Source organism: Talpa occidentalis, unplaced genomic scaffold (genome assembly GCF_014898055.3).
Source record: "Talpa occidentalis isolate TD23 unplaced genomic scaffold, MPIMG_talOcc4v2.1 talOcc4.15, whole genome shotgun sequence".
Taxonomy (NCBI): domain Eukaryota; kingdom Metazoa; phylum Chordata; class Mammalia; order Eulipotyphla; family Talpidae; genus Talpa; species Talpa occidentalis.
In genome coordinates, this window is record NW_023601543.1 from 32,728,385 (window position 1) to 32,735,286 (window position 6,902).

Here is a 6,902-nt window from a genome sequence, read left to right on the forward strand (position 1 = left end):
AATGATAAGTTGTGAACAATTCTAAAATGGCAAGTAAGATGAAATTTGGTAAGTTGAATATTTAAAAATAAATCAATCTACAGATTTTCATTTAAAAAATTTATTGAAGTAATGTTGATTTGTAACATTGTATATTTTAACATTATAGATTCATATCCCTATAAATGTATGATCACACACTGCACCCACCAAAGCATCCACAATCTTCCACCATAGTCCATTGAATCACCTCTCCACTTTTCCCACCCCTCCAATCCCCTTCTGGTAGTCACAGTTCTGCAGTCAGATTTCAAGGGTTTTATTTTGTTTTGTTTTTGTCTCTTCCTTTGCTTTGCTATATATATTATAATATATATATAAATATTATAATTATATATATATATATATATATTTCCACATATGAGTGAAAACCATCCAGTATTTATATTTCTCCTTCTGACTTATTTTGCTTCACATAGTCCCCTTTAGTTGCATGCATGTTGACACAAATGGCAAGACTTTATCTTTTTCATAGCTGAGTAGTATTCCATTGTGTATATATACCACTATATATACCACATGTTCTTAATCCTTTCATCTATAATTTAACTCAGGTTGTTTACATAACTGGGCTATTGTAAATAGTGCTGCAATGAAGATATGAGTGTATATTGTATGCCTTTTAGGACAAGGCCTTAAAAAAATAGTTAACACAGTCTCAAAAACCCTCTGAAGTTCAGTAAATAAAAATTTAAAAACCCATTTGAAAAACTTGACAATGGAGCAAGTACATATATCAGAACACACAATTTATATATCTAGTTATATATTAGCATTTCTCTTATATTTGTAATTTAAAATTTATTGGCAGAAACCAAATATACACACACACTGACACAACTGAGACTGAGGTAATGATTTTTGAGGCCTGGCCCTAAAGGTACCTAAACTATTTACATGAACAGAATGTGGTGATACTGTAACATTTTTATCAGAATGGAAACAGAATTGTGTAAAAGTTTAATACCTGAAAATAGTTTGTTTCTTGCTCGCTCTGGGAATGATGATTTTCTTTTGTTTTCTTCAAAATATTTTTTTATTTGCCATTCATTTGCAAAAAGTATATAAATTTGGGAGTACAACTTCACACCTCAGCATATACACGTTTTACTTGCTGCTCACCAAAATTCCAGTGCCAACACACCATCACCTTATGCCCTCTATATCCTCATTATACTGCCACCCCCTTGCTGGTATCACCATAGTTATCAGAGTTTACAGGTTATGTTTGCTGTGTTTTGCCAGTTTATTTTTGTCTGGTTGTTTACAGTGGGAATGCTGATTTTCTATAAACATGTAATTATTTTTTGAGTCTATATTGTCCATGGAGTTGAATATATATTATGTATTCTGTTGTATTTAGTAGAATGAAATGTTTACAGGTTCTTTTTTTTTTAATATTTATTTATTATTTATACAAGCACTGGGTACAGTCAGAAGCGCGGGAGGGTGAGAGAATTCACCAGAGCCAGAGCGGGGAGCAGAGCAGGCAGAAGGACCGAAGTACACTGCTGAGGGGAGCAGTGGGCGGCAGGAGAGGTCTGCGCGCCATATGGGACCCTCCTCCGGTGGCCGGGGAGCAGCCGGGGATTGAACCTGTGCTGCAGAAGCTGCGGGCAGCTTCGCAACCCAGCGCTCAACCGCTGCGCCACCGGGGAGGCCCTGTTTACAGGTTCTTGAGATAATATAAGAGGTGGTTTTTTTTTTTAAAGATTTATTTATTTATTTGTTTGTTTGTTTGTTTGTTTATTTGTTTATTTATACAAGCACTGGATACAGTTAGAAGTGCAGGAGGGGGAGAGAATTCGCCAGAGCCAGAGCCGGGAACAGAACAGGCAGACTGACGAAACACACTGCTGAGGGGAGCAGCGGGCGGCAGGAGAGGTCTGCGCACCATGTGGGACCCTCGCCAGCGGCCAGGGATTGAACCAGCGCTGCAGAGGCTGCGGGCAGCTTCGCAACCCATCGCTCAACAGCTGAGCCACTAGAAGAGGCCCAATGTAAGAGGTGTTTTTTAAAGAGCATTTTAAACCTTTAAATCCTTTCTTTACAGATTACCTAGACCATGTAGAAAGCTAGTAACTGCCACAAGCAAAAGTCAGTTGGTGGCACCTGTCAATTTTGCAGAGATTCCTGCTTTGCAGGGTGTCTGAATGTACTGCTTAAGGTCTCTGCTCACATTTGCTGGAATCAGTCATGGCAGGTTTTATTTACTAGTCGCTTTTCCCCATATTTCTTTGTAAAATCTTCAGTGTTTTTACATCATGTTTTATAATCCCTAGGGTATTCTCCAGCTAGACCAGCCCGAAGAGGGTGCCCAAGATGGGGGCCATCACCAGTACTGGATTACTTGGTCACCTTTGGTTGCTAGCTTCCAGTTTTAAGTACTAATTACTGGCAGAAAAGGCCTCATTGAAGAGGTTTGAATGGGTACTCTGCTGGAAAGTTGATTTAGATTCTGAAGACATCCTTGTCATATGCAAGGTTGTCAGGAACAATAAGCCCTTGCGAAGTCAATAAATTAGCTTCGTGGACCTGGATGTTATGGAAGTTTTTCACTCCACATTTGCAGATTTCTTTAAGCTCTTTAAGCAGCCTCCTGCTTGCTGCCATCTTGGAGCTGGCATTGCTGCATTCCCCTAAAGAGTATTTAAAAAAAAAACAACCTTCTGAAGATGTATATTGAAATTTTCCCAGAGGATTTTATAATCAGTTTAATGTAAGGTTTATCAGATTGCAAAACTGTACAGTTATTAAACCAATTTTATGTTAAACACTATTTTATAATGTAGTGAATTATAATAAGTGACTTATTTTTATACCTAATCTTTATATAATCTAATGTTGAGGTATCTTTTTTTTGAAGTTGCCTCAGGTAACCTCTTTGTTTATAAAGGTTGATAATAACAGGAGCTTTGACACTAGAGTGTCTGGGTTCAAATCCTTTTTTCCCCTCATGTCTAACCACTTTGTTTTTTTAAAAAAATGATGTACTATTGTTTCATATCCTTGTTAATTTTTTGACAGTATTGGATTTCTCCCCTCACGTGTGATCACCATAGCTCTCCCACCACCAAAGCACCCAGAGTCTTCCACCATAGTCCAAAGTGTTTCCCCCCTTCCTTCTCTTCACCCTTCCCCATCCCCCTAATACCTTAGATCTATGATCAGCTTTCAAGAGTTGGCTTTAATGTTTCTTTGTCTGACCCTTTGTATGATTTCTCTATATTCTATATAAATGACACCATTCAGTATTTATCTTTCTCCTTCTGGTTTATTTTGCTTAGCATAATCCCTTCCAGCTCCATCTATTTTGCCACAAATTACATGAATTTTTTTGATTGTTGAGTAGTATTCCATCATATATGTAAGCCACATTTTCTTGATCCACTCATCTGTTGTGGGGCGTTTAAGTTGCTTCCATATCTTGTTTATTGTAAATGTGCTGCAATAAACATAGGAGTGCAAGTGTCCTTTCAAATTCGTGTTTTTGTGTCCTCTGGGTAAATTCGTAGGAGTGAAATTGTTGGGTTATATGGCAGATCCATTTTTAGTAATTTGAGGAATCGCCACACAGCTTTCCATATGGACTGAACCAACTCTGCATTCCCATCAACCGTGTAAGAAGTTTCCTTTTTCTCCACACACCTAGATGTCTTCTTTGGAGAATTGCCTATGTAGCTCTTCTGTCCATTGTTTGGGTTGTTTTGTTTTTGTTGAGTTGTATGAACTCTTTGTATATCTTCAATGTCAGATCCTTGTCTGATATATGGTGTGCAAATATTCGCCCATTCTGTAGGGTGTCTTTCATTTTGGTTACAGGCTCTTTTGCTGTGCAGAAGCTTTTTTAGCTTAATGTAAACTTAATTGCTTATATTCTCTTGTTTTCCTTGCTGGTGGGAATGAATCTGCAAAGATATCTCTGAAGCTTATGTCATGGAGTGTTTGCCTATGTTTTGTTCTCTGTATTTTATGGTTTCAAGTCTTACATCCAGGTCTTTTATCCATTTTGAGCTGACTTTTGTGTCTGGTATGAGATATTGTCTAGTTTCATTCTTTTACATGTGGCAGTCCAATTTTCCCAACACCTCTTTGAAGAGGTTTTCCTTGTTCCAGTGTATAAATTACTTGTCACAAATTAGCTGCCCATATATATGTAGTTTTATTCTGGATTCCCAATTCTAATCCATTGGCCTGTGTGTGTTTTAATTTTTATGGTTTTATAGTATAGTTTGAAGTATGGAAGTCTAATACTATCATTTCCCCCCTTTTTTCATGACAGCTTTAGCTATTTGGGATCTTTTGTGGTTCCGTATGAATTTCAGTAGTATTTCTTCCATTACTTTGAAGAATGCCATTGAAATTTTGGTTGGGATTGCATTAAACCTGTAAATTGCTTTGGGTAGGATGGCCATTTTGACAATGTTGATACTTCTGGAATGTGAGCCAGGAGATAACTTTCTATTTCTTTTTGTCTTCTATTTCTTTTTAACAATGCTTTATTGTTTCCATTGTACAGGACATTCACCTCCTTTTTTAGGTTTATTCTTAGGTACTTAATTTTTTATTGTGATTGTAAATGGATGAATTTCTTTTTCTTCCAGCTCACTGTTTGCATATAGCAAGGCAACTGATATTTGTGTGCTGATTTTTAGCCTGAATTTACTGAACTGGTTTGTTTTCATTAGTTTTTCTGTTGAATCTTTAGGGTTCTTTTCTATGTATATTATCATATCATCTGCAAATAATGATAGTTTTACTTCTTTCCCAATTGTATTCCTTTTACATCTTTCCCTTGCCTAATTGCTCTAGCTGAGATTTCTAGTGCTATGTTGAATGGTAGTAGTGGAAAGGATTTTAATTTTTCACAATAGAGAATGATGTTAGCTGTGGATTTGTCATATATTGCTTCTATTATGTTAAGATATGCTCCACTTATTTGCAGTTCTTCAAAGGTTTTCATCATAAATGAGCTGAATCTTGTTAAATGTTTTCCCAACATCTATTGATATGATCATGTGGTTTTTATCTTCCTTTTTGCTGATGTGGTGAATTACACTGATGGATTTTCAGATGTTAAGCCATCCTTCTGTCCCTGCTATTAATCCCACTGGGTCATGATGTATAATCCTTTTCATGCATTTTTGAATTCAATTTGCTAAGATTTTGCTGAGGATTTTGGCATCGTGTTCATCAGGGAAATTGGTCTGTGTTTTTTTCTTTTTGTGTTGTCTTTGTTTGGTTTTGGTATTAGCACAATGTTGACCGCATTAAAAATGGTGGGAGTATTCCTTCTTTCTCAATTTTTTGAAAGAGTTTGAGCAGGACAGGTATTAATTCATCTTTGAAGATTTGGTAGAACTCACTTGTGAAGCCTTTTGGTCCCAGACTTTTTTGGTGGGAGGGAGAGTTTTGGTTATTGTTTCAATTCTCTTGCTTGACTGGTTTGTTCAGGTTTTCCATTTCTTCCGTATTTAATCTTGGATAATTGTATAATTCTAAGACTCTGTCCATCTTACCTAGGTTGTTTAAGTTATTTGCATATAAATGTTCATAATAATCTCTTATTATCCTCTGAATTTCTGCAGTGTGTTGCAACTTCTCTTTCATTTTTTTAATCCTATTTATTTCAGTCCCCCACCCCCACCCCACATTTTTGTGATTCTAACTAGAGGTTTTTCTATTTTGTTTATGTTTTCAAAGAAACAGCTTAGGTTTCATTGATCTTTTGGACTGCCCTTTTGATTTCTATTTCATTTATTGTTGCTCTAATTTTTATCATTTTCTTTCTTCCTCTGGCTTCTGGTTTTGTTTATTAATCTCTTTCTGGTTCCTTGAGTTGGGAGATAAGCTTATTTATTTTAGATCTTTCTTCTTTCTTAATGTGGGCCCATATTGCTATGTACTTCCCTCTTAGTACTGCTTTTGCTGTGTCAAAATGTTCTGGAAGGTTGTGTCCTCATTTATCTCGAGGTATTTTTTTATTTCTTCTTTGATTTCCTCATTGACCCAGTGATCTTTCAGTAGTGTGTTGTTCAGTCTCTATATAATAGAGGTTTTCCTTGCTTTTTTTTCCTGTAGTTTAATTCTAGTTTGATAACTTTTTGGTCCAAGAAGATATTGTGTATGATCTCAATCTTCATGAATTTGTTGATATTTGTCTTGTGGCCCAATATGTGTCAGTTCTATAGAATGTCATATGTGCACTTGAGAAAAATGTATATTCTGTTTATGTGGGGTGCAGGGTCCTATAGTTTTCTATTAGGTCCATATGATCTTATTCTTTCTTTACAGCTTTTATGTCCCTATTCATTTTTTGTCTCATTAATTTGTTCATTACTGAGAGTGGGGTATTGAAGTCTCCTACCACAAATGTGTTTTTTTCTAATGTTTGTTTTCTGAGTTCATGGTAATTGCCTGATATATTTTGATGTTCCTTTGTTTGGCAAGTATATGTTAATAAATGTTATGTTCTGCTGAGGTATTTTTCCCTTAATCATTATGTAGTGTCCATCCCTGTCTCTTTTTACCTTTTTTAATCAGAAATCTACTTTGTCTAATATAAATCTGACTGTCTTTGCCTCCTTTGGGTCCCATTCATTTGTTGGATTGTTTTCTAACACTTTACCTTGATCCTATTTTTATCCTTGGAGCTCAGGTGTGTCTCCTGGAGACAGCAGCTGGTTGGATTCTGTTCCCTAATCCATCTAGATACTCTGTGTCTTTTAAATGGTGAGTTTAGTACATTAATATTTAAAGTGATGATTGATATATGAAAGTCTGTTACTGCCATTTTACCTTTACTTTTATGGCTGTATCTATTTCCTTTTTCAGTTCTCTTTGTGTATTTCTCTATTTGACCT